This window comes from Poecile atricapillus, unplaced genomic scaffold, assembly GCF_030490865.1.
Source record: "Poecile atricapillus isolate bPoeAtr1 unplaced genomic scaffold, bPoeAtr1.hap1 scaffold_373, whole genome shotgun sequence".
Taxonomy (NCBI): Eukaryota; Metazoa; Chordata; class Aves; order Passeriformes; family Paridae; genus Poecile; species Poecile atricapillus.
In genome coordinates, this window is record NW_026709168.1 from 814 (window position 1) to 28,442 (window position 27,629).

The 27,629-nt window shown below is 55.1% G+C and overlaps 4 long non-coding RNA genes and 1 pseudogene across 6 annotated transcripts; 4 read left to right on the forward strand and 1 right to left on the reverse strand.

Moving 5' to 3' along the window:
• On the reverse strand, positions 1 to 27,629 carry LOC131574531 (sarcoplasmic/endoplasmic reticulum calcium ATPase 1-like; annotated as a pseudogene). Its single transcript, XR_009276527.1, has 19 exons — positions 27,265 to 27,629; positions 26,688 to 26,773; positions 24,954 to 25,264; positions 24,712 to 24,747; positions 23,914 to 23,999; positions 23,130 to 23,240; positions 21,875 to 22,041; positions 20,820 to 20,908; positions 19,375 to 19,477; positions 17,901 to 18,032; positions 17,081 to 17,206; positions 14,234 to 14,452; positions 13,135 to 13,470; positions 11,604 to 11,824; positions 9,555 to 9,757; positions 8,459 to 8,544; positions 5,716 to 5,849; positions 2,350 to 2,467; positions 1 to 174 (listed from the first exon to the last, which is right to left on the reverse strand). The product of XR_009276527.1 is annotated as a sarcoplasmic/endoplasmic reticulum calcium ATPase 1-like (transcript).
• LOC131574536 (uncharacterized) lies at positions 1,317 to 2,162 on the forward strand. Its single transcript, XR_009276532.1, has 3 exons — positions 1,317 to 1,483; positions 2,007 to 2,029; positions 2,099 to 2,162. It is a non-coding gene; the product is annotated as an uncharacterized LOC131574536 (long non-coding RNA).
• On the forward strand, positions 8,561 to 9,546 carry LOC131574533 (uncharacterized). Of its 2 annotated transcripts, none has more exons than XR_009276528.1 (3): positions 8,561 to 8,807; positions 8,881 to 9,016; positions 9,049 to 9,546. It is a non-coding gene; the product is annotated as an uncharacterized LOC131574533 (long non-coding RNA). The 2 variants fall into 2 exon arrangements; XR_009276529.1 differs by having other exon boundaries at positions 8,881 to 8,995.
• Positions 18,033 to 19,269, forward strand: LOC131574534 (uncharacterized). The gene is made up of 3 exons (XR_009276530.1): positions 18,033 to 18,150; positions 18,192 to 18,252; positions 18,845 to 19,269. It is a non-coding gene; the product is annotated as an uncharacterized LOC131574534 (long non-coding RNA).
• Positions 18,411 to 18,743, forward strand: LOC131574535 (uncharacterized). The gene is made up of 3 exons (XR_009276531.1): positions 18,411 to 18,519; positions 18,581 to 18,641; positions 18,682 to 18,743. It is a non-coding gene; the product is annotated as an uncharacterized LOC131574535 (long non-coding RNA).

The window sequence follows — 27,629 nt, forward strand, 5'->3', positions numbered from 1 at the left end:
TGACCCCGAGGGGGGTCAGGAGAGGACAACCCGGCAGGTCCAGCCCCACCCCTCACCCTCCAGGTAGTTCCTGGCGATGAACTTGAGGGCCTCGTCCAGAAGAATGACCGGGAAGGAGATCTTGATGACCATCAGCCAATGGGTCAGCGTCAGCGGCGTCAGCTTGAAGATCATCTGGGGACATCGAGGAACGCGGCTGGGACCTCCTCAGGGGCCACCACGGCCGCCCCCGTGGCCACCAGAACTCAGCTGTGGTCACCAGAACCCAATTGTGGCCACCAGAACCCAGCTGTGGCCACCAGAACCCAACTGTGGCCATCAGAACCCAGCTGTGGCCACCAGAACCCAACTGTGGCCACCAGAACTCAGCTGTGGCCACCAGAACCCAGCTGTGGCCACCAGAGCCCACCCGTGGTCATCAGAACCCACCCGTGGTCACCAGAACCCAACTGTGGCCACCAGAACCCAACTGTGGCCATCAGAACCCAGCTGTGGCCACCAGAGCCCACCCGTGGTCATCAGAACCCAACTGTGGCCACCAGAACCCAACTGTGGCCACCAGAACCCAACTGTGGTCATCAGAACCCAACTGTGGCCACCAGAACTCAGCTGTGGCCACCAGAACCCACCCGTGGTCATCAGAGCCCAACTGTGGCCACCAGAACCCAACTGTGGCCACCAGAACCCAACTGTGGCCTCCAGAACTCAGCTGTGGCCACCAGAACCCAGCTGTGGCCACCAGAACCCAACTGTGGCCTCCAGAACTCAGCTGTGGCCACCAGAACCCACCTGTGGTCATCAGAACCCACCCGTGGTCACCAGAACCCAGCTGTGGCCACCAGAGCCCACCCGTGGTCACCAGAACCCAACTGTGGCCACCAGAACTCAGCTGTGGCCACCAGAACCCACCCATGGCTACCAGAGTCCACCCGTGGTCATCAGAACCCAACTGTGGCCACCAGAACCCAGCTGTGGTCCTCAGAACCCAGCTGTGGTCATCAGAACCCAACGGTCACTTGGCCCAAGGTCAACGGAGTCGTGGTCGCCATCTTGGTGACCACCAACCCAATGACCACCAACCCAACATCTCCATGGCCACCAACCCAAGGTCCCCATGGCCACCAACCCAAGGTCTCCATGGCCACCATCCCCAGGGCCACCAACCCAATGACCACCAACCCAACATCTCCATGGCCACCAACCCAAGGTCCCCATGGCCACCATCCCAAGGCCACCACGCCCATGACCACCAACCCAACAACCCCAAGGCCACCAACCCAAGGTCTCCATGGCCACCACCCCAAGGTCCACAAGGTCTCCAAGGCCACCACCCCAAGGTCCCCAAGGTCCCCAAGGCCACCACCCTAAGGTCCCCAAGGCCACCACCCCAAGGTCCCCAAGGCCACCACCCCCACGGCCACCAACCCAATGACCACCAACCCAACATCTCCATGGTCACCACCACCAAAGCCACCACCCCAAGGTCTCCATGGCCACCATCCCCAGGGCCACCAACCCAATGATCACCACCCCAAGGTCCCCAAGGTCTCCAAGGCCACCACCCCAAGGTCTCCAAGGTCCCCATGACCACCACCCCATGACCACCACCCCAAGGTCCCCATGACCACCATCCCCAAGGTCCCCAAGGTCCCCAAGGCCACCACCCCAAGGCCACCACCCCAAGGCCACCACCCTAAGGTCCCCAAGGCCACCACCCCAAGGTCCCCAAGGCCACCACACCAAGGCCACCACCCCAAGGTCCCCAAGGCCACCACCCCCACGGCCACCAACCCAATGACCACCAACCCAACATCTCCATGGTCACCCCCACCAAAGCCACCACCCCAAGGTCCCCAAGGCCACCACCCCAAGGTCTCCATGGCCACCAACCCAAGGTCCCCAAGGTCTCCAAGGCCACCACACCAAGGTCCCCAAGGTCCCCAAGGCCACCACCCCAATGACCACCACCCCAAGGTCCCCAAGGTCCCCAAAGCCACCACCCCAAGGTCCCCATGACCACCACCCCAAGGTCCCCAAGGTCCCCAAGGCCACCACCCCAAGGCCACCACCCCAAGGTCTCCAAGGCCACCACCCCAAGGTCCCCAAGGTCCCCAAGGCCACCACCCCAAGGTCTCCATGGCCACCACCCCAAGGTCCCCAAGGCCACCACCCCAAGGTCTCCAACCCAAGGTCCCCAAGGCCACCACCCCAAGGCCACCACCCCAAGGTCCCCATGGCCACCAACCCCATGACCACCAACCCAACATCTCCATGGCCACCACCCCAAGGTCCCCAAGGTCCCCAAGGCCACCACCCCGGGCCACCCCGGTGTCCCCAGTGTCCCCTTACGGGCAGGGGGTCGATGTAGAGGATGACGAAGTGCAGGGACATGGACAGGCAGATGGAGCCCATCAGCCAGATGTTCACCCATGGTGGCATCCGGGCCAGCGACTGGTTCTCCGACAGGCTGGGGACAACAGGAGGTCACCAAGGTCACCATGGGGCCACCAGGAGGTCACCAAGGTCACCATGGGGTCACCAGGGTCACCATGGGGTCACCAGGAGGTCACCAAGGTCACCAAGGTCACCATGGGGCCACCAGGGTCACCAAGGTCACCATGGGGTCACCAGGAGGTCACCAAGGTCACCAGGAGGTCATGGGGACATCATGGGGACATCAAGGTCACCATGGGGCCACCAGGAGGTCACCAAGGTCACCAAGGTCACCAAGGTCACCATGGTCACGATGGGGTCACCATGGGGCCACCAGGAGGTCATGGGGACATCATGGGGACATCAAGGTCACCATGGGGCCACCAGGAGGTCATGGGGACATTGGGGACATCAGGAGGTCACCAGGAGGTCACCAAGGTCACCAAGGTCACCAAGGTCACCATGGGGACACCAGGAGATCATGGGGACATCATTGGGGACATCAAGGTCACCATGGGGCCACCAGGAGATCATTGGGGACACCATGAGGTCACCAAGAGGTCACCAAGGTCACCATGGGGTCACCAGGGTCACCACGGGGTCACCAGGAGGTCACCAAGGTCACCAAGGTCACCATGGGGTCACCAGGAGGTCACCAAGGTCACCATGGGGTCACCAGGGTCACCATGGGGCCACCAGGGTCACCAGGAGGTCATGGGGACATTGGGGACATCAGGAGATCACCAGGAGGTCACCAAGGTCACCATGGGGCCACCAGGGTCACCACGGGGTCACCAGGAGGTCACCAAGGTCACCAAGGTCACCATGGGGTCACCAGGAGGTCACCAGGAGGTCACCAAGGTCACCAGGAGGTCATGGGGACATTGGGGACATCAGGAGGTCACCAGGAGGTCACCAAGGTCACCAAGGTCACCAGGGTCACCATGGGGCCACCAGGAGGTCATGGGGACATCATGGGGACATCAAGGTCACCATGGGGCCACCAGGAGATCATTGGGGACACCATGAGGTCACCAAGAGGTCACCAAGGTCACCATGGGGTCACCAGGGTCACCACGGGGTCACCAGGAGGTCACCAAGGTCACCAAGGTCACCATGGGGTCACCAAGGTCACCATGGGGTCACCACGAGGTCACCAGGAGGTCATGGGGACATCACGGGGACACCAGGAGATCATTGGGGACACCATGAGATCACCATGGGGTCACCAAGGTCACCATGGGGTCACCATGAGGTCACCAAGGTCACCGAGGTCACCACGGGGTCACCAGGGTCACCATGGGGTCACCAGGAGGTCATGATGACATTGGGGACATCAGGGACACCACGAGGTCACCAGGAGGTCATGGGGACATCAGGGAAACCATGGGGTCACCAGGAGGTCACCAAGAGCTCACCAGGGTCACCATGGGGCCACCAGGAGATCATTGGGGACACCATGGGGCCACCATGGGGCCACCAGGAGGTCATGGGGACATCATGGGGACACCAGGATATCATTGGGGACACCATGAGGTCACCCAGAGGTCACCAAGGTCACCATGGGGTCACCAGGAGGTCACCACGGGGTCACCAGGAGGTCACCAAGGTCACCAAGGTCACCATGGGGTCACCAAGGTCACCATGGGGTCACCACGAGGTCACCAGGAGGTCATGGGGACATCACGGGGACACCAGGAGATCATTGGGGACACCATGAGATCACCATGGGGTCACCAAGGTCACCATGGGGTCACCATGGGGACACCATGAGATCACCATGGGGTCACCAGGGTCACCATGGGGTCACCAGGAGGTCACCAGGAGGTCACCAGGAGATCATAGGGACATCATGGGGACACCAGGAGGTCACCAGGAGGTCATGGGGACATTGGAAACATCAGGAGGTCACCAGGAGGTCACCAGGGTCACCAGGAGGTCACCGAGGTCACCAAGGTCACCAGGGTCACCATGGGGTCACCAGGAGGTCACCAAGGTCACCAAGGTCACCAGGGGGTCACCAGGGTCACCATGGGGTCACCAGGAGGTCATGGGGACATTGGGGTCATCACGGGGACACCAGGAGGTCACCAAGGTCACCATGGGGCCACCAGGGTCACCACGGGGTCACCAGGAGGTCACCAAGGTCACCAAGGTCACCATGGGGTCACCAGGATGTCATGAGGACATCGAGGACATCTCGATGGTCACCATGATGACCATGACCATGGTGACCATGACCAAGATGACCACAATGACCATGGTGACCATGACCATGACCAAGGTGACCATGGTGACCATGGTGACCATGACTAAGATGACCATGACCAAAGTGACCATGACCAAGGTGACCAAGATGACCAAGATGACCATAACTATGGTGACCATGACCAAGATGACCATGACCAAGGTAACCAAGATGACCAAGATGACCAAGATGACCATGACCAAGGTGACCATGATGACCATGACCATGACCAAGGTGACCAAGATGATCAAGATGACCGTGACCAAGATGACCATGATGACCATGACCAAGGTGACCATGATGACCACGACGACCATGACCAAGATGACCAAGGTGACCATGACCATGACCAAGATGACCATGACCATGATGACCATGACCATGGTGACCATGACCATGACTAAGGTGACCAAGATGACCAAGACCAAGATGACCAAGATGACCATGACCAAGATGACCAAGGTGACCATGATGACCACGACGACCATGACCAAGATGACCAAGGTGACCATGACCATGACCAAGATGACCATGACCATGATGACCACCATGACCATGACCAAGATGACCAAGGTGACCATGGTGACCATGACCATGACCAAGATGACCAAGATGACCATGATGACCATGACCACGATGACCATGACCAAGATGACCATGACCATGGTGACCACCATGACAATGATCAAGGTGACCACGAAGACCACGATGACCATGACCATGACCAAGCTGACCATGACCAAGATGACCAAGATGACCATGACCAAGATGACCAAGGTGACCATGACCATGACCAAGGTGACCATGGTGACCACGATGACCATGACCAAGATGACCATGACCATGGTGACCACCATGACAATGATCAAGGTGACCACGAAGACCATGATGACCATGACCATGACCAAGGTGACCATGACCAAGCTGACCATGACCACGATGACCACCATGACCAAGGTGACCATGGTGACCATGACCATGACCAAACTGACCATGACCAAGATGACCAAGCTGACCATGACCACGTTCCTCACCTGTTGAGGGCGTTGCACATCTCGATGGTCACCAGCACCGACAGCGCCATCGTCATCGGCACCGGGGACTCGAAGATGTCACAGTCCAGGCCCTCGAACTCCACGTTGTGCTCGGAGCACTGCATGAAATGGGTCTGGGGGGACACGAGGACATCTCGGGGTCACCAGGGCTTGGGGACACCTCGGGGACACCTCAGGAACATCTCAGGAACATCCTGGGGTCATCAGAGCTTGGGGACACCTCAGGGAACATCTCAAGAACATCTCAGGAACATCATGGGGACATCCCAGGGTCATCAGAGCTTGGGAACATCTCAAGAACATCTCAAGAACATCTCAGGAACATCTCAGGGTCACCAGGGCTTGGGGACACCTCGGGAACATCTCAGGAACATCTCAGGGACATCTCAGGGACATCCCAGGGTCACCAGGGCTCGGGGACATCCTGGGAACATCTCAGGAACATCTCAGGAACATCTCAGGAACATCTCAGGGTCACCAGAGCTTGGGGACACCTCGGGGACACCTCAGGAACATCTCAGGGACATCTCAGGGACACCAGGGCTTGGGGACACCTCGGGAACATCTCAAGAACATCTCAGGGACATCCTGGGGTCACCAGGGCTCGGGGACATCCTGGGAACATCTCAAGAACATCTCAGGAACATCTCAGGGACATCAAAGCTTGGGGACACCTCGGGAACATCTCAGGAACATCTCAGGGAACATCTCAGGAACATCCTGGGGTCACCAGGGCTTGGGGACACCTCGGGGACACCTCAGGAACATCTCAGGGACATCCTGGGGTCACCAGGGCTTGGGGACACCTCGGGGACACCTCAGGAACATCTTGGGGACATCTCAGGGTCACCAGAGCTTGGGGACACCTTGAGAACATCTCAGGAACATCTCAGGAACATCTCAGGGACATCTCAGGGACATCCTGGGGTCACCAGAGCTTGGGGACACCTCGGGAACATCTCAAGAACATCTCAAGAACATCTCAGGAACATCTCAGGGACATCCTGGGGTCACCAGGGCTCGGGGACATCCTGGGAACATCTCAGGAACATCTCAGGGACATCCTGGGGTCATCAAAGCTTGGGGACACCTCGGGAACATCTCAGGAACATCTTGGGGACATCTCAGGGTCACCAGGGCTTGGGGACACCTCGAGAACATCTCAGGAACATCTCAAGAACATCTCAGGGTCACCAGGGCTTGGGGACACCTGGGGAACATCTCAGGAACATCTTGGGGACATCTCAGGGACATCTCAGGGACATCTCAGGGACATCTCAGGGTCACCAGGGCTTGGGGACACCTCGGGAACACCTCAAGAACATCTCAGGAACATCTCAGGACATCTCAGGAACATCTCGGGGTCACCAGAGCTTGGGGACACCTCGGGGACACCTCAGGAACATCTTGGGGACACCTCGGGAACATCTCAAGAACATCTCAGGGACATCCTGGGGTCACCAGAGCTCGGGGACATCCTGGGAACATCTCAAGAACATCTCAAGAACATCTCAGGGTCACCAGGGCTTGGGGACACCTCGGGAACATCTCAGGAACATCTCGGGAACATCTCAGGGACATCCCGGGGTCACCAGGGCTTGGGGACACCTCAGGAACATCTCAAGAACATCTCAAGAACATCTCAGGAACATCTCAGGGACATCTCAGGGTCACCGGGGCTTGGGGACACCTCGGGGACACCTCAGGAACATCTTGGGGACACCTCGGGAACATCTCAAGAACATCTCAGGGACATCCTGGGGTCACCAGGGCTCGGGGACATCCTGGGAACATCTCAAGAACATCTCAAGAACATCTAAGGAACATCTCAAGAACATCTCAGGAACATCTCAGGAACATCCCAGGGTCATCAGAGCTTGGGGACACCTGGGGAACATCTCAAGAACATCTCAGGAACATCTCAGGGACATCTCAGGAACATCCCGGGGTCACCAGGGCTTGGGGACACCTCGGGAACATCTCAAGAACATCTCAGGGTCATCAGAGCTCGGAGACATCCTGGAAACATCTCAGGAACATCTCAGGAACATCTCGGGGACATCTCAGGAACATCTCGGGAACATCTCAGGAACATCTCAGGGTCACCAGGGCTTGGGGACACCTCGGGGACACCTCGGGAACATCTCAGGAACATCTCAGGGAACATCTCAGGAACATCTCAGGAACATCTCAGGGACATCTCGAGGACATCTCGGGGTCACCAGGGCTTGGGGACACCTGGGGAACATCTCAGGAACATCTCAGGGACATCTCAGGGTCACCAGGGCTTGGGGACACCTCGGGAACATCTTGGGAACATCTCAGGAACATCTCAGGAACATCTCGGGGTCACCAGAGCTTGGGGACACCTCGGGGACACCTCAGGAACATCTCGGGAACATCTCAAGAACATCTAAGGAACATCTTGGGGACATCTTGGGGACATCTCAGGGACATCTCAGGGACATCCTGGGGTCACCAGAGCTTGAGGACACCTGAGGACACCTTGAGGACACCTTGAGGACACCTGAGGACACCTCGAGGACACCTCGGGGACACCTGAGGACACCTTGAGGACACCTCGAGGACACCTGAGGACACCTTGAGGACACCTTGAGGACACCTTGAGGACACCTCGGGGACACCTGAGGACACCTTGAGGACACCTCGAGGACACCTCGAGGACACCTTGAGGACACCTGGAGGACACTTTGGGACTCACCAGCTGGTGGTAGCTGACGTTGGGTCCATCCTCGGCGAAGAGGAACCACCAGGCGGCCGCTCCCACCGTGGCGGCCCCGACGTAACCTGGGAGGGGACAACCGGGTGGGTGGGTGGGGAGGAGGTTGGGGACAACCTGGGGACAACCTGGGGACAACCTGGGGACAACCTGGGGACAACCTGGAGGTCTCCAAGGGGCCACCTTGGGGGTCTCCAGGTGGTTTTGGGGGCTTTTTTTGGGGTCTCCAGGTGGTTTTTTGGGTTCTTTTGGGATCTCCTGGTGGTTTTTGGAGGTTCCTCAAGGAACCTCCTCCACAGGGATCTCCAGGTGGGTTTTTTTGTATCTCCAGGTGGTTTTTTGGATTCTTTGGGATCTCCAGGTGGGTTTTTTTGGGATCTCGAGATTTTTTTTGGTATCTCCAGGTGGTTTTTTGAAGGTTCCTTGAGGAACCTCCTCCACAGGAAGATCTCAAAGTGATTTTTTGGTATCTCCAGGTGTTTTTTTTGGTATCTCCAGGTGGTTTTTTGGGATCTCCAGGTGGTTTTTTTGGATTCTTTGGTATCTCCAGGTGGGTTTTTTGGTATCTCCAGGTGGTTTTTTGGGTTCTTTGGGATCTCCAGGTGGTTTTTTTTGGTTTTTTGGTATCTCCAGATGAGTTTTTTGGATCTCCAGGTGGCTCCTGAAGGTTCCTCAAGGAACCTCCTCCACGAGGAGACCTCAAAATGATTCTTTCGGTATCTCCAGGTGGTTTTTTGGGCTCTCCACCTGGTTCCTGAAGGTTCCTCAAGGAACCTCCTCCACACGAAGATCTCAAAGAGCTTTTTTGGTATCTCCAGGTGGTTTTTTGGATTCTTTGTGATCTCCAGCTGGGTTTTTTTGGATCTCCAGGTGGTTTTTTGGTTTCTTTGGGATCTCCAGGTGGTTTTTTGAAGGTTCCTCAAGGAACCTCCTCCACAGGGATCTCCAGGTTGGTTTTTTTGAACCTCCAGATGTTTTTTTGGGTTCTCCACCTCCTTCCCCGAAGATCCCTCCAAAAACCACCTCCACCACCACCTCTCCCCCACCCCTCCCAGATGTCCCCAGATGTCCATCTCACCACCGATGGCCAGGTAGCGGAAGAAGAGCCACCCTGAGATCAGCGGCTCCTTGGGGCTGCGCGGTGGCTTGTCCATGATGTCCAGGTCCGGGGGGTTGAAGCCCAGGGCGGTGGCCGGGAGACCATCGGTGACCAGGTTGACCCAGAGCAGCTGCACCGGGATCAGAGCCTCGGGAAGGCCCAGGGCGGCCGTCAGGAAAATGCTGGGGGAGGGGAACTGGGTAAACTGGGAGGGACTGGGAGGGGAACTGGGGAAACTGGGAGGGACTGGGAGGGACTGGGAGGGGAACTGGGTCAACTGGGAGGGACTGGGAGGGGACTGGGATGGACTGGGAGGGACTGGGAGGGGAACTGGGTAAACTGGGATGGACTGGGAGGGAACTGGAAGGGGTTAAATGGGGACTGGGAGGGGAACTGGGTAAACTGGGAGGGACTGGGATGGACTGGGAGGGAATTGGGAGGGACTGGGATGGACTGGGATGGAACTGGGTAAACTGGGAGGGACTGGGAGGGACTGGGAGGGACTGGAAGGGGTTAAAGGGGGCACTGGGATGGACTGGGAGGGGTTTGGGGTGGACTGGGACAAACTGGGATGGACTGGGAGTGACTGGGAGGGGAACTGGGTAAACTGGGAGGGACTGGGATGGACTGGGAGGGACTGGGAGGGAACTGGGAGGGAACTGGGAGGGACTGGGAGGGGAACTGGGTAAACTGGGATGGACTGGGAGGGACTGGGAGGAACTGGGATGAACTGGGATGGACTGGGAGGGACTGGGAGGGAACTGGGAGGGACTGGGAGGGACTGGGAGGGGAACTGGGACAAACTGGGATGGACTGGGAGGGGAACTGGGATGGACTGGGAGGGACTGGGAGGGGAACTGGGTAAACTGGGATGGACTGGGAGGGACTGGGAGGGACTGGGATGAACTGGGATGGACTGGGAGGGACTGGGAGGGAACTGGGAGGGGCTGGGAGGGACTGGGAGGGGAACTGGGTAAACTGGGAGGGACTGGGAGGGAACTGGGAGGAACTGGGATGGACTGGGAGGGAACTGGGAGGGACTGGGAGGGGTTAAACGGGGACTGGGATGGACTGGGATGGACTGGGAGGGGACTGGGAGGGAACTGGGATGGACTGGGATGGACTGGGAGGGACGGTGAGGGGTTAAACGGGGACTGGGAGGGAACTGGGAGGGACTGGGATAAACTGGGATGGACTGGGAGGAATTAAATGGGGACTGGGAGGGGACTGGGATGGACTGGGAGGGACTGGGAGGGGAACTGGGTAAACTGGGATGGACTGGGAAGAACTGGGAGGGACTGGGAGGGGAACTGGGACAAACTGGGAGGGACTGGGAGGGAATTGGGAGGAACTGGGATGGACTGGGAGGGAACTGGGAGGGACTGGGAGGGATTAAATGGGGAAACTGGGATGGACTGGGAGGGGAACTGGGTAAACTGGGAGGGACTGGGATGGACTGGGAGGGGTTAAAGGGGGCACTGGGATGGACTGGGAGGGGTTTGGGGTGGACTGGGACAAACTGGGATGGACTGGGAGGGACTGGGAGGGACTGGGAGGGACTGGGAGGGACTGGGAGGGGAACTGGGTAAACTGGGATAAACTGGGAGGGAAACTGGGTAAACTGGGAGGGACTGGGAGGGGATTGGGAGGAGTTAAAGGGGGACTGGGATGGACTGGGAGGGACTGGGATGAACTGGGAGGGACTGGGAGGGGAACTGGGACAAACTGGGAGGGACTGGGAGGGGAACTGGGACAAACTGGGATGGACTGGGAGGGGAACTGGGTAAACTGGGAGGGGATTGGGAGGGAACTGGGATGGACTGGGAGGGGAACTGGGACAAACTGGGAGGGAACTGGGAGGGAACTGGGAGGGACTGGGATGGGTTAAAGGGGGCACTGGGACAAACTGGTCCAAACCGCTCCAAACCCATCCAAACTGGTTTCTACTGGTCCAAACTGGTTTCTACTGGTTTCTACTGGTTTCTACTGGTCCAAACTGGTCCAAACCGGTCCAAACTGGTCGCTCACCAGACCACCTCGCCCACGTTGGAGGAGATGAGGTAACGGATGAACTGCTTCATGTTGTTGTAGATGGCCCTGCCCTCCTCCACCGCCGCCACGATGGTGGAGAAGTTGTCATCGGCCAGGACCATCTCCGAGGCCGTCTTGGCCACCGCGGTCCCCGAGCCCATGGCGATGCCGATCTCCGCCTTCTTCAGCGCCGGCGCGTCGTTGACGCCGTCGCCGGTCTGAGGGGACACGGAGAAGATCTCGGGGTTGGTGGTGGGACTTCGAAAGTGACGTTGGAAGGGTCAGGAATGGGTTAAATTGGTGGTGGGACTCCATAACTACATTAAAAGTTGGTGGTGGGACTCCATAACTACGTCAGAAGGTGGTGGGAACTCAAAAACCACCTTTGGAGGCATCAGGAACAGGGTTAGTTTGGTGGTGGGACTCCATAACTACGTCCACCAAGGTCTTTTGACCCTCAAACCCCCATAACTTCATGGTGGACCTCCAAAATCATGTCCATCAAGATCTTTTGACCCTCAAACCTTCTCAAACCCATGGTGGACCTCCAAAACCACGTCCACAAAGATCTTTTGACCTTCAAACCCATGGTAGACCTCCAAAACCACTTCCACCAACCCCCAAACCCACTCAAACCCATGGTGGACCTCCAAAACCACCTCCACCCATCCTCCAACCCCCATAACTCCATGGTGGACCTCCAAAACCACCTCCACCCACCCTCCAACCCCCGTAACTCCATGGTGGACCTCCATAACCACCTCCACCCACCCTCCAACCCCCATAACTCCATGGTGGACCTCCATAACCACCTCCACCAAGATCTTCTGATCCTCAAACCCACTGAAACCCATGGTAGATCTCCAAAACCACTTCCACCAACCCTCCAACCCCCATAACTTCATGGTGGACCTCCAAAACCACCTCCACCAACCCCCAAACCCCCATAACTCCATGGTGGACCTCCATAACCACCTCCACCCACCCTCCAACCCCCATAACTTCATGGTGGACCTCCAAAACCACCTCCACCAAGATCTTTTGACCCTCAAACTCCCATAACTTCATGGTGGACCTCCAAAACCACCTCCACCCACCCTCCAACCCCCATAACTCCATGGTGGACCTCCATAACCACCTCCACCCACCCTCCAACCCCCATAACTCCATGGTGGACCTCCATAACGACGTCAATCAAGATCTTTTGACTCCCAACCCCCATAACTTTATGGTGGACCTCCAAAACCACCTCCATCAACCCCCAAACCCTCTCAAACCCATGGTGGACCTCCAAAACCACCTCCATCAACCCCCAAACCCACTCAAACCCTCTCAAACCCATGGTAGACCTCCATAACCACCTCCACCCACCCTCCAACCCCCATAACTCCATGGTGGACCTCCAAAACCACTTCCACCAACCCCCAAACCCCCATAACTCCATGGTGGACCTCCATAACCACCTCCACCCACCCTCCAACCCCCATAACTCCATGGTGGACCTCCATAACCACCTCCATCTCCTCACCATGGCCGTGATCTCGTCGAAGGACTGCAGGAACTCCACGATCTTGGACTTGTGGGTGGGCTCCACCCGGGCGAAGCAGCAGGCTCTCCTGCAAGCTTCTCGCTGCTCGGACAACGGGAGGTCATCGAACTCGCGGCCGGTGTAGGCGCGGCCGGTGACCTCCTCATCTTCACCGAAGATGCCGATGCGGCGGCAGATGGCGATGGCCGTGCCCTTGTTGTCCCCCGTGATCATGATGACGCGGATGCCGGCGTCGCGGCACAGGCGGATGGAGCCCATGACCTCCTTGCGTGGTGGGTCCAACATCCCCACGCAGCCCACGAAGGTCAGGTCCGTCTGGTGGTGGTGGGACAGGAGAAGGTTGGAAGAGGAACCTCCATGAGATGAGGTTTGGAGATGGTGAAGGACCAGGAACCTCCATGAGATGGGGTTTGGAGATCAAAAATGGAGGTTTGGAGATGGTGGTGGACCAGGAACCTCCATGAGATGGGGTTTGGAGGTCATGAAGGACCAGGAACCTCCATGAGATGGGGTTTGGAGGTGGTGAAGGACCAGGAACCTCCATGAGATGGGGTTTGGAGGTGATGATGGACCAGGAACCTCCATGAGATGGGGTTTGGAGGTCATGAAGGACCAGGAACCTCTCTCAAAAATCCCAAACCCTCAAATTGAGGTCCCATCATCCAAAAATGAGGTCCCACCACCCCCAATGAGGTCCCACCACCTCCAATGAGGTCCCACCACCCAAATCTGAAGTTCCTCCACCAAATTTGAGGTCCCACCACCCCCAATGAGGTCCCACCACCCCCAGTGAGGTCCCACCACCCAAATTTGAGGTCCCACCACCCACAATGAGGTCCCACCACCCCCAATGAGGTCCCACCACCCAAAATCGAGGTCCCACCACCCAAACCTGAGGTTCCTCCACCAAATTTGAGGTCCCACCACCCAAACCAAAGTCCCACCACCCCCAATGAGATCCCACCACCCAAACCTGAGGTGCCACCACCCAAACCTGAAGTTCCTCCACCAAACCTGAGGTCCCACCACCTCCAACGAGATCCCACCACCCTCAAGGACCACCCGGTGGCCCACCCACCTCATACTCGGAGAACTTGGAGGAGTCCTCCAGGACCATGTCCTCCTTCTTGGGTGGGGTGTCCCTGGTGGCCAAGGCCAGGCAGCGCAAGGTGTCCCTGCCCGTCCCCCACTCCTTGATGACGCTCTGGATCTTCTCCTTCACCGCCGGCGTCAGAGGAACCCTGGTGGTCCCCACACGGACGTAGTTGCAGCGGTCGATGACGCCCTCGGGGGCACCCTGGGGTGGACAGGAGAAGGTGGAGAAGATGGGGACATCTTGGTGGGGTGGTGGGAACGAGGTTTGAGAAGGTTTGGGGTGGTGGGGACCAAATTTTGGGTGGTGGAATCTGGGTTTGAGAAGGTCTGGGGTGGTGGGGACCAAATTTTGGGTGGTGACCCCTGAGTTTGAGAAGGTCTGGGGTGGTGGGGACCAAATTTTGGGTGGTGGAACCTGGGTTTGAGAAGGTCTGGGGTAGTGGGACCCAACTTTGAGAAGGTTTGGGGTGGTGGGACCAAGGTTTGAGAAGGTCTGGGGTGGTGGGACCCAACTTTGAGAAGGTCTGGGGTGGTGGAACTCAACTTTGAGAAGGTCTGGGGTGGTGGGGACCAAGTTTGGGGTGGTGGGACCTGGGTTTGAGAAGGTCTGGGGTGGTGGGACCAAGATTTGGGGTGGTGGGAACCAAATTTGGGGTGGTGGGACCAAGGTTTGAGAAGGTCTGGGGTGGTGGGACCCGGGTTTGAGAAGGTTCAGAGTGGTGGAACCCAGGTTTGAGAAGGTTTGGGGTGGTGGGGACCAAGTTTGGGGTGGTGGGACCAAGGTTTGAGAAGGTTTGGGGTGGTGGGGACCAAGTTTGGGGTGGTGGGACCCAGGTTTGAGAAGGTCTGGGGTGGTGGGACCAAGGTTTGAGAAGGTCTGGGGTGGTGGGACCTGGGTTTGAGAAGGTCTGGGGTGGTGGGAACCAAATTTGGGGTGGTGGGACCAAGGTTTGAGAAGGTCTGGGGTGGTGGGGACCAAATTTTGGGTGGTGGGACCAAGGTTTGAGAAGGTTTGGGGTGGTGGGAACCAAATTTTGGGTGGTGGAACCTGGGTTTGAGAAGGTTTGGGGTGGTGGGACCCAGATTTGAGAAGGTTCAGAGTGGTGGGACCTGGGTTTGAGAAGGTCTGGGGTGGTGGGACCAAGGTTTGAGAAGGTCTGGGGTGGTGGGACCCAACTTTGAGAAGGTCTCGGGTGGTGGAACCCAGGTTTGAGAAGGTTTGGGATGGTGGGAACCAAATTTTGGGTGGTGGGAACCAACTTTGATAAGGTCTGGGGTGGTGGGAACGAGGTTTGAGAAGGTCTGGGGTGGTGGGACCCAACTTTGAGAAGGTCTGGGGTGGTGGGACCCAACTTTGAGACGGTCTGGGGTGGTGGGACCTGGGTTTGAGAAGGTCTGGGGTGGTGGGACCAAGGTTTGAGAAGGTCTGGGGTGGTGGGACCAAGGTTTGAGAACGTCTGGGGTGGTGGGACCCAACTTTGAGAAGGTTTGGGGTGGTGGGAACCAAATTTGGGGTGGTGAACCCTGAGTTTGAGAAGGTCTGGGGTGGTGGAACCCAGGTTTGAGAAGGTCTGGGATGGTGGGGACCAAATTTGGGGTGGTGGGAACCAAATTTGGGGTGGTGGGAACCAAGGTTTGAGAAGGTCTGGGGTGGTGGGACCAAGGTTTGAGAAGGTCCGGGATGGTGGGAACCAAGTTTGGGGTGGTGGGACCAGGGTTTGAGAAGGTCTGGGGTGGTGGGACCTGGGTTTGAGAAGGTCTGGGGTGGTGGAACCCAGGTTTGAGAAGGTTTGGGGTGGTGGGACCTGGGTTTGAGAAGGTCTGGGGTGGTGGGGACCAAGTTTGGGGTGGTGGGAACCAAGTTTGGGGTGGTGGGACCAAGGTTTGAGAAGGTCTGGGGTGGTGGAACCCAACTTTGAGAAGGTCTGGGGTGGTGGGACCAAGGTTTGAGAAGGTCTGGGGTGGTGGGACCAAGGTTTGAGAAGGTCTGGGGTGGTGGGAACCAAGTTTGGGGTGGTGGGACCAAGGTTTGAGAAGGTCTGGGGTGGTGGGAACCAAGTTTGGGGTGGTGGGACCAAGGTTTGAGAAGGTCTGGGGTGGTGGGAACCAAGTTTGGGGTGGTGGGACCAAGGTTTGAGAAGGTTCAGAGTGGTGGGACCTGGGTTTGAGAAGGTCTGGGGTGGTGGAACCCAACTTTGAGAAGGTTTGGGGTGGTGGGGACCAAATTTGGGGTGGTGGGACCAAGGTTTGAGAAGGTCTGGGGTGGTGGAACCCAACTTTGAGAAGGTCTCGGGTGGTGGAACCTGGGTTTGAGAAGGTTTGGGATGGTGGGAACCAAATTTTGGGTGGTGGGAACCAACTTTGAGAAGGTCTGGGGTGGTGGGACCAGGGTTTGAGAAGGTTTGGGATGGTGGGAACCAAATTTTGGGTGGTGGGAACCAACTTTGAGAAGGTTTGGGGTGGTGGGACCAAGGTTTGAGAAGGTCTGGGGTGGTGGGACCCAACTTTGAGAAGGTTTGGGGTGGTGGGACCTGGGTTTGAGAAGGTCTGGGGTGGTGGGAACCAAGTTTGGGGTGGTGGGACCTGGGTTTGAGAAGGTTTGGGGTGGTGGGGACCAAATTTGGGGTGGTGGGAACCAAGTTTGGGGTGGTGGGGACCAAGGTTTGAGAAGGTCTGGGGTGGTGGGACCTGGGTTTGAGAAGGTCTGGGGTGGTGGGACCTGGGTTTGAGAAGGTCTGGGGTGGTGGAACCCAACTTTGAGAAGGTCTGGGGTGGTGGGACCTGGTCTGGAAGTGGTGGGACACAGATGACACCACCCAGGTGACCTCACCTTGACGAACATCTTGTTGCCCACGGCCGCTCTGGAGGCCTTGGCCGGGGAGCAGAAGACCGACATGGACTTCCTGTCCCTGGAGAACTCCAGCGTGAACTCCTTCTTCATCAGCTGCTTGATCACCTGGGACAGGTGGGACAGGGGACAATCATGGCCCAAGGTCTCCAGAAGAAGTTTTGGGTCCTCCAGAAGAAGTTTTGGGTTCTCCATGGAGATCTTGGAGGTTCCTGGAGGAACTTTGGGTCCACCATGGAAATTTTGGGTCCTCCAGAAGAAGTTTTGGGATCTTCAGAAGAACTTTTGGGTTCTCCATGGAGATCTTGGAAGTTCCTGGAGGAACTTTGGGTTCTCCAGAAGAAATTCTAGGTCCTCCAGAAGAAGTTTTGGAGGTTCCTGGAGGAACTTTGGGTCCTCCAGAAGAACTTTTGGGTTCTCCATGGAAACCTTGGAGGTTCCTGAAGGAACTTTGAGTTCTCCAGAAAAAATTTTGGGTCCTCCAGAAGAAGTTTTGAAGGTTCCTGGAGGAACTTTGGGTTCTCCATGGAGATCTTGGAGGTTCCTGGAGGAACTTTGGGTCCTCCATGGAAACTTTGGGTTCTCCAGAAGAAGTTTTGGGTCCTCCAGAAGAAATTTTGGGTTCTCCATGAAAACCTTGGAGCTTCCTGAAGAAACTTCTCCATCTCCACCAACCCCCACCCATCTCCCACAACTTCTCCATTCTCCACGTGACACCAAACCACGGAGACCTCCAAAGCCCAGGTGCCACCAGGACCTTCTCCAGGAGATGTCCCAGGGTGGTGGCCCAGGTGACACTCACGGCGTTGCAGGCGTTGGCGCGTTCCACCTTGGAGAGGCTCCTGACGTCGGTGTTGAAGACGTTCATCTTCTCCACCAGGCAGGTCAAGGCCGTCTCGGTGGCCTCCCCGACCTTCTCGTAGACACCTTTGGACTTCATGGAGACATCTCCAGGTCACCACCAAGGTGGGGACAACCCAGCTCAGGGGGGGGTTTGGAGGTCACGGAGGAACGGGGAGAGGTCACAGGAGATCTGAAGTTCTCAGGTTGAGGTCCCACCATCCACAATGAGGTCCCACCACCAGAACTTGAGGTCCCACCACCCACAATGAGGTCCCACCACCCAAACCTGAAGTTCTTCCACCAAATTTGAGGTCCCACCACCCAAACTTGAGGTTCCTCCACCCAAATTTGAGGTCCCACCACCCAAACCTGAGGTTCCTCCACCCAAACCTGAAGTTCCTCCACCAAAATGAGGTCCCACCACCCCCAATGAGGTCCCACCACCAAAACATGAGGTCCCACCACCCAAACCTGAAGTTCCTCCACCAAATTTGAGGTCCCACCACATCCAATGAGGTTCCACCACCCAAACCTGAAGTTCCTCCACCAAATTTGAGGTCCCACCACCCAAACTTGAGGTTCCTCCACCCAAACTTGAGGTCCCACCACCCCCAGTGAGGTCCCACCACCTCCAATGAGATCCCACCACCCCCAATGAGGTCCCACCACCCAAACCTGAGGTTCCTCCACCAAATTTGAGGTCCCACCATCCCCAATGAGGTCCCACCACCCCAAATGAGGTCCCACCACCCAAACCTGAAGTTCCTCCACCAAATTTGAGGTCCCACCACCCCCAGTGAGGTCCCACCACCCCAAACCAAGGTCCCACCACCCAAACCTGAAGTTCTTCCACGAAATTTGAGGTCCCACCACCCCCAGTGAGATCCCACCACCAAATCTGAGGTCCCACCACCCAAACCAAGGTCCCACCACCTCCAATGAGGTCCCACCACCAGAACTTGAGGTCCCACCACCCAAACTTGAGGTCCCACCACCCAAACCAAGGTCCCACCACCGACAATGAGGTTCCACCATCCCCAATGAGGTCCCACGACCCCCAATGAGATCCCACCACCCAAACTTGAAGTTCCTCCACCAAAATGAGGTCCCACCACCCAAACCTGAAGTTCTTCCACCAAATCTGAGGTCTCACCACCCAAACTTGAGGTTCCTCCACCAAATCTGAGGTCCCACCACCCCCAATGAGGTCCCACCACCCAAACCTGAGGTTCCTCCACCAAATCTGAGGTCCCACCACCTCCAATGAGGTCCCACCACCCAAACCAAGGTCCCACCATCCACAATGAGGTCCCACCACCCAAACCTGAAGTTCCTCCACCAAAATGAGGTCCCACCACCCCCCCTGAGGTCCCACCCCCCCTGAGGTCCCACCGGCCAGGTCCAAGGCCACCCTGGTGGCCCTCCATGGTCACCTCGTTGTAGTCCAGCGAGGAGTCGTTGCAGAGGGCGCAGATGGTGGCCAGCTCCACCAGACCATCGTATTGACCAGCCTTGACCGGCCGGTCCTGCTTCAACCTGGAGAAGACATCCAGGTGGACGTGGTGGTCAAATAGGGGATGGAGAAGACCTCGAGGTCATCGAAGGTCAAGGGGAGGTCGGGTGGAATTTGGGGAGCTTCTGGTGGAATTTGAGAAGGTCTTGAGGACCTCCCAGAAGGTCTTTAGGACCTCCCAGAAGGTCTTGAGAACCTCTGAGAAGGTTTTGAGGACCTCAGAAGGTCTTGAGAACCTCTGAGAAGGTTTTGAGGACCTTCAAGAAGGTCTTGAGGACCTCCCAGAAGGTTTTGAGGACCTCCCAGAAGGTCTTGAGGACCTTTTAGAAGGTCCTGAGGACCTCCAAGAAGGTTTTGAGGACTTCCCAGAAGGTCTTGAGGACCTCCCAGAAGGTCTTGAGAACCTCCGAGAAGGTTTTGAGGACATCTGAGAAGGTCCTGAGAACCTCCGAGAAGGTTTTGAGGACCTTCGAGAAGGTTTTGAGAACCTCTGAGAAGGCTTTGAGGACCTTCAAGAAGGTCTTGAGGACCTCCCAGAAGGTCTTGAGAACCTCTGAGAAGGTTTTGAGGACCTTCAAGAAGGTTTTGAGGACACCTGAGAAGGTCTTGAGGACACCTGAGAAGATTTGAGGACCTTCAAGAAGGTCTTGAGAACCTCTGAGAAGGTTTTGAGGACCTTCAAGAAGGTCATGAGGACCTCCCAGAAGGTCTTGAGAACCTCTGAGAAGGTCTTCAGGACCTTCAAGAAGGTTTTGAGAACCTCTGAGAAGGCTTTGAGGACCTTCAAGAAGGTCTTGAGGACCTCCCAGAAGGTCTTGAGAACCTCAGAAGGTCCTGAGGACCTCTGAGAAGGCTTTGAGAACCTTTGAGAAGGTTTTGAGGATCTCAGAAGGTCCTGAGGACCTCTGAGAAGGTTTTGAGGATGTTCAAGAAGGTCTTGAGAACCTTCAAGAAGGTTTTGAGGACCTCTGAGAAGGTTTTGAGGACCTTCAAGAAGGTCTTGAGGACCTCCCAGAAGGTCTTGAGAACCTCTGAGAAGGTTTTGAGGACCTCCCATAAGGTTCTGAGGACCTCCGAGAAGGTTTTGAGGACCTTTTAGAAGTTCTTGAGGACCTCCGAGAAGGTTTTGAGGACACCTGAGAAGGTTTTGAGAACCTCTGAGAAGGTTTTGAGGACCTCCCAGAAGGTCTTGAGAACCTCTGAGAAGGTTTTAAGGACACCTCAGAAGTTTTGAAGACCTTTGAGAAGGTCCTGAGAACCTCCGAGAAGGTCCTGAGGACCTTCAAGAAGCTTTTGAGGGTCTGGAGATCTTGGGGTGGACTTTGAGGACCTCTGAGGTGCCACTTGAGGACATCTCCAACTCACACTTCTCCTTCTGGGGCGTAGGTGGAGCCGGTGATGGAGAACTCGTTGAGGGAGCAGACGTCGCCCTCCACCTTGTCCATGATGAACATCTGGGGACAAACGGGGACATTTGAGGACCTTGGAGGACACGGGAGGTTCCTGGAGGAACTTTGGGTTCTCCATGAAATTTTGGGGTCTCCAGAAGAACTTCTGAGGTTCTCCATGGACATTTTGGGGTCTCCAGAAGAACTTCTGAGGTTCCTGGAGGAGCTTTGGGTTCTCCATGGACATTCTGGGTTCTCCAGAAGAACTTCTGAGGTTCTCCATGGAAATTTTGGGTTCCTCAGAAGAACTTCTGAGGTTCTCCATGGACATTTTGGTTTCTCCATGGACATTTTGGGGTCTCCAGAAGAACTTCTGAGGTTCCTGGAGGAACTTTGGTTTCTCCATGGACATTTTGGGTTCTCCATGAAATTTTGGGTTCCTCAGAAGAACTTCTGAAGTTCTCCATGGACATTTGGGGGTCTCCAGAAGAACTTCCGAGGTTCCTGGAGGAACTTTGGGTTCTCCATGAAATTTTGGGTTCCTCAGAAGAACTTTGGAGGTTCCTGGAGGAACTTTGGGTTCTCCATGAAATTTTGGGGTCTCCAGAAGAACTTCTGAGGTTCTCCATGGACATTTTGGGTTCTCCAGAAGAACTTCTGAGGTTCTCCATGGACATTTTGATTTCTCCATGGACATTTTGGGTTCTCCATGGACATTTGGGGTCTCCAGAAGAACTTCTGAGGTTCTCCATGGACATTTTGGGTTCCTCAGAAGAACTTCTGAAGTTCCTGGAGGAACTTTGAGGTTCTCCAGGAAATTTTGGGGTCTCCAGAAGAACTTCTGAGGTTCTCCATGGACATTTTGGGGTCTCCAGAAGAACTTCTGAAGTTCCTGGAGGAACTTTGGGTTCTCCAGAAGAACTTCTGAGGTTCTCCATGGACATTTTGGTTTCTCCATGGCCATTTTTGGTTCCTCCATGAACTTCTGGATCTCCTCCATGGACAACCCCTGGACTTTCCAGAAGGTCCCACCTTGCAGACGGACATCTGGTTGGTGGTCAAGGTCCCGGTCTTGTCGGAGCAGATGACCGAGGTGCAGCCCAAGGTCTCCACCGAGGGCAGGCTGCGGACAATCGCGTTCTTCTTGGCCATGCGCCGAGTGCCCAGGGCCAGGCAGGTGGTGATGACGGCGGGGAGACCTGAGGAGGTCACCAGGGTGGTCACCAGAACCTTCTGGTGGTCATCAGAAGCTTCTGGTGGTCATCTGGAGATCTCCAGTTGACCACGGGTGAGGTTTGAAGGTCAGGAGATGGGCAGGGATGGTTGGGGGGTGGACAGGAGTTGATGAGGGACCATGGGTGGTCCATAGGTGACCATGGGTGGTCTCCAAGAGCTCCAGAATGACCATGAATGGTCCATAAATGACCATGGATGGTCCATAAGTGACCATGGATGGTCTCCAAAACCCCATAAATGACCATGAATGGTCCATAAATGACCACGGATGGTCCATAAATGACCACGGATGGTCCAAAAGTGACCATGAATGGTCTTCAAAGCTCCATAACCACCTCCAACCTTCTCCAAACCATCTCAAACCTTCTCCAAACCACCTGGAACCTTCTCCAGACTCCATAACTGACCATGAATGGTCCATAAATGACCACGGATGGTCCATAAGTGACCATGAATGGTCTCCAAACCTCCATAACCACCTCCAATCTTCTCCAAACCACCTGGAACCTTCTCCAAACTCCATAACTGACCATGAATGGTCCATAAATGACCACAAATGGTCCAAAAGTGACCACGGATGTTCTCCAAAACCCCATAAATGACCACGGATGGTCCATAAATGACCACGGATGGTCTCCAAAGCTCCATAACCACCTCCAATCTTTTCCAAACCTTCTCCAAAACCCAACAAATGACCATGAATGGTCCATAAATGACCACGAATGTTCTCCAAAACCCCATAACCACCTCCAATCTTCTCCAAACCACCTCCAACCTTCTCCAACCTTCTCCAAACCCCATAACCACCTCCGATCTTCTCCGAACCTTCTCCAATCCATCTCAAACCTTCTCCAAACCCCATAACCACCTCGAACCTTCTCTAGAACCACCTGGAACCTTCTCCAAACCCCATAACCACCTCCAATCTTCTCCAAACCACCTGGAACCTTCTCCAGAACCCCATAACCACCTCGAATCTTCTCCAAACCTTCTCCAATCCATCTCAAACGTTCTCCAAACCCCATAACCACCTCGAACCCCCCTTAGATACCCTCAGGAATGGCCGCCACCGCCAGCGCCACGGCGATCTTGAAGTAGTAGATGGCTCCTCTGATCCAGGAACCACCTCCAACCTTCTCCAAACCCCATAAACACCTGGAACCTTCTCCAAACCATCTCAAACCTTCTCCAAACCTTCTTCAACCTTCTCCAAACCATCTCAAACCTTCTCCAAACCCCATAAACACCTCAAACCTTCTCCAAAACTCCATGAATGGTCCATAACTGACCATGAATGGTCCATAAATGACCACGAATGTTCTCCAGAACCCCATAACCACCTCCAATCTTCTCCGAACCTTTTCCAAACCATCTCAAACCTTCTCCAAACCACCTCAAACCTTCTCCAGAACCCCATAAATAACCACGGATGGTCCATAAATGACCATGAATGGTCCATAAATGACCACGAATGTTCTCCAGAACCCCATAACCACCTCCAATCTTCTCCAAACCTTCTCCAATCCATCTCAAACCTTCTCCAAACCCCATAAATGACCATGAATGGTCCATAAATGACCACGGATGTTCTCCAAAACCCCATAAATGACCATGAATGGTCTCCAAACCACCTCCAACCTTCTCCAACCTTCTCCAAAACCCCACAACCACCTCCAATCTTCTCCAAACCTTCTCCGAACCTTCTCCAAACCATCTCAAACCTTCTCCAAACCCCAGAACCACCTCGAACCCCCCTTAGATACCCTCAGGAATGGCCGCCACCGCCAGCGCCACGGCGATCTTGAAGTAGTAGATGGCTCCTCGGATCCAGGAACCACCTCCAACCTTTTCCAAACCATCTCAAACCTTCTCCAAAACCCCCGAACCTTCTCCAAACCATCTCAAACCTTCTCCAAACCATCTCAAACCTTCTCCAAACCATCTCAAACCTTCTCCAAAACCCCTGAACCTTCTCCAAACCATCTCAAACCTTCTCTAAACCCCATAACCACCTGAAACCTTCTCCAAAACTCCATGAATGGTCCATAAATGACCACGAATGGTCTCCAAACTTCCATAACTGACCACGAATGTTCTCCAAAACCCCATAACCACCTCCAATCTTCTCTGAACCTTCTCCAATCCATCTCAAACCTTCTCCAAACCCCATAAATGACCACGGATGTTCTCCAAAACCCCATAAATGACCATGAATGGTCCATAAATGACCACGGATGTTCTTCAAAACTCCATAACCACCTCCAATCTTCTCCGAACCTTCTCCAATCCATCTCAAACTTTCTCCAAACCCCATAACCACCTCGAACCTTCTCTAGAACCATCTCAAACCTTCTCCAAACCACCTCTAACCTTCTCCAAAACCTCATAACCACCTCCAATCTTCTCCAAACCACCTGGAACCTTCTCCAGAACCCCATAACCACCTCCAACCTTCTCCAGAACCACCTCGAACCCCCCTTAGATACCCTCAGGAATGGCCGCCACCGCCAGCGCCACGGCGATCTTGAAGTAGTAGATGGCTCCTCGGATCCAGGAGCCACCTCCAACCTTCTCCAAACCATCTCAAACCTTCTCCAAACCCCATAACCACCTCGAACCTTCTCTAGAACCACCTGGAACCTTCTCCAAACCCCATAACCACGTCCAATCTTCTCCAACCTTCTCCAAAACCCCATAACCACCTCCAATCTTCTCCAGAACCACCTCCAACCTTCTCCAAACCACCTGGAACCTTCTCCAGAACCCCATAACCACCTCCAATCTTCTCCGAACCTTCTCCAAACCACCCCAAACCTTCTCCAAACCTCCATAACTGACCATGAATGGTCACCAAAACCCCATAACCACCTCGAACCCCCCTTAGATACCCTCAGGAATGGCCGCCACCGCCAGCGCCACGGCGATCTTGAAGTAGTAGATGGCTCCTCGGATCCAGGAACCACCATGGACGGGGTCGTTGAAGTGGCCGATGTTGATGGCCCAGACGGCCACGCAGATCAAGGAGATGACCTTGGACAGCTGCTCCCCGAACTCGTCCAGCTTCTGCTGCAGGGGGGTCTTGTCCTGCTCGGTGGCCGCCATCTCGTCGCGGATTTTGCCGATCTCGGTGTTGACGCCGGTGGCCACCACGATGCCCACGGCTTTGCCGGCGCCGATGTTGGTGCCCTGAGGAAGAGGAGGAGGAGGAAAAATGGGGGGGGAAAAATGGGGATTTTTGGGGGGAAAATTTGGGAATTTTTGGGGGTTTTGGGGGGAAATTTTGGGGAAAATTTGGGGAAAATTTGGGGAAAAATTGGGGGAAAATTGGGGAAAAATTGGGATTTTTTGGGGGAAAAATTTTGGGAATTTTGGGGATTTTTGAGGGGAAAATTTGGTATTTTTGGGGGAAAATTTGGGGAAAAATTTGGGATTTTTAGGGAAAATTTAGGGAATTTTGGGGGAAAAATTTGGGAAAAACTTGGAATTTTTAGGGAAAATTTGGGGAAAAATTTGGGATTTTGGGGAGGAAAGTTTGGGAATTTTGGGGAAAATTTGGGGAATTTTGGGGGGAAAATTTGGGGAATTTTTGGGGGAAAATTTGGGGAAAAATTGGGATTTTTAGGGAAAATTTGTGGAAAAATTTGGGGATTTTTAGGGAAAATTTGGGGAATTTTGGGGGGAAAATGTGGAATTTTTGGGGGAAAAATTTTGGGAATTTTGGGGATTTTTGGGGGGAAATTTTGGGGAAAAATTGGATTTTTCGGGGAAAATTTGGAATTTTTGGGGGAAAATTTGGGGAAAATTTGGGATTTTTGGGGGAAATTTGGGGAAAAAATTTGGGGAAAATTTGGGGAAAATTTTGGAATTTTTGGGGAAAATTTGGAGAATTTTGGGGGAAAATTTGGAATTTTTGGGGGGAAAATTTGGGGATTTTTAGGGAAAATTTGGGGAATTTTGGGGGGAAAATTTGGAATATTTTGGGGGAAAATTTGGGGAAAAATTTGGGTATTTTTGGGGGAAAAATTTTGGGAATTTTGGGGGAAAATTTGGGGAAAAATTTGGAATTTTTAGGGAAAATTTGTGGAAAAATTTGGGCGTTTTTTGGGAGAAAATTGGGAATTTGGGGGAAAAAATTGGTTGAAAAAAATTGGGGAAAATTGGGATTTTCCAGGACAGGTGACACCGATGACGTCACACAGGTGAGACACAGGACAGGTGTGACACCGATGACGTCACACACACCCACTGATTACGTCACCCATCGATGACGTCACCGATGACGTCACCGATGACGTCACTGACCGAGAAGAGCACATCCAGCCACTGACAGGTGAGACACCGATGACGTCACACAGGTGGGACATTGATGACGTCACACAGGTGAGGCACAGACACAGGACAGGTGACAGTGATGACGTCACACCCACTGATGACGTCACCGATGACGTCACTGACCAAGAACAGCACGTCCTGCCACTGACAGGTGAGACACCGGTGACGTCACACAGGTGGGACATTGATGACGTCACACAGGTGAGACACAGGACAGGTGAGACACTGATGACGTCATGATGACGTCACCGATGACGTCACCGATGACGTCACTGACCGAGAAGAGCATGTTCTTCTTGTCCTGGTTGACCGCCCGGGGGTCGGGCACCGGCTCCGTGTGCTTGATCACCGACACCGACTCCCCTGCACCAGTACGGACCAGTATGGACCAGTTTGAACCGGTGTGGACCAGTATAAACCAGTATGGACCAGTATGGACCAGTATGGACCAGTATAAACCAGTATAAACCAGTATGGGCCAGTTTGAACCGGTATGGACCAGTATAAACCAGTATGGACCAGTATAAACCAGTATAAACCGGTATGGACCAGTATAAACCAGTATAGACCAGTATGGACCAGTTTGAACCGGTGTGGACCAGTTTGAACTGGTATAAACCAGTATGGACCAGTTTGAACCAGTATGAACCAGTTTGAACCGGTATAAACCAGTATGGACCAGTATGGACCAGTATGGACCAGTACAGACTGGTATGGACCCCCAGTTCCCTCCCAGTCCATCCCAGTCCATCCCAGTCCCTCCCAGTCCATCCCAGTCCCTCCCAGTCCCTCCCAGTCCCTCCCAGTCCCTCCCAGTCCCCGTTTCACCCCTCCCAGTCCCTCCCAGTTCGTACCAGTAAGGATGGACTGGTCCACCCGCAGCGTGGTGGATTTGATGGAGATGATCCGGATGTCGGCCGGGACCTTGTCCCCAACTGGGGACACAGCGGGGGTCACTGGGAGGGACTGGGAGGGACTGGGATGGACTGGGATGGAGTTAAATGGGGACTGGGATGGACTGGGATGGACTGGGGTGAACTGGGATGGACTGGGGTGAACTGGGATGGACTGGGATGGAACTGGGGTCAACTGGGAGAGAACTGGGATGGAACTGGGATGGAACTGGGATGGACTGGGGTCAACTGGGAGGGACTGGGAGGGAACTGGGAGGGACTGGGAGGGAACTGGGATGGAACTGGGATGAACTGGGAGCAACTGG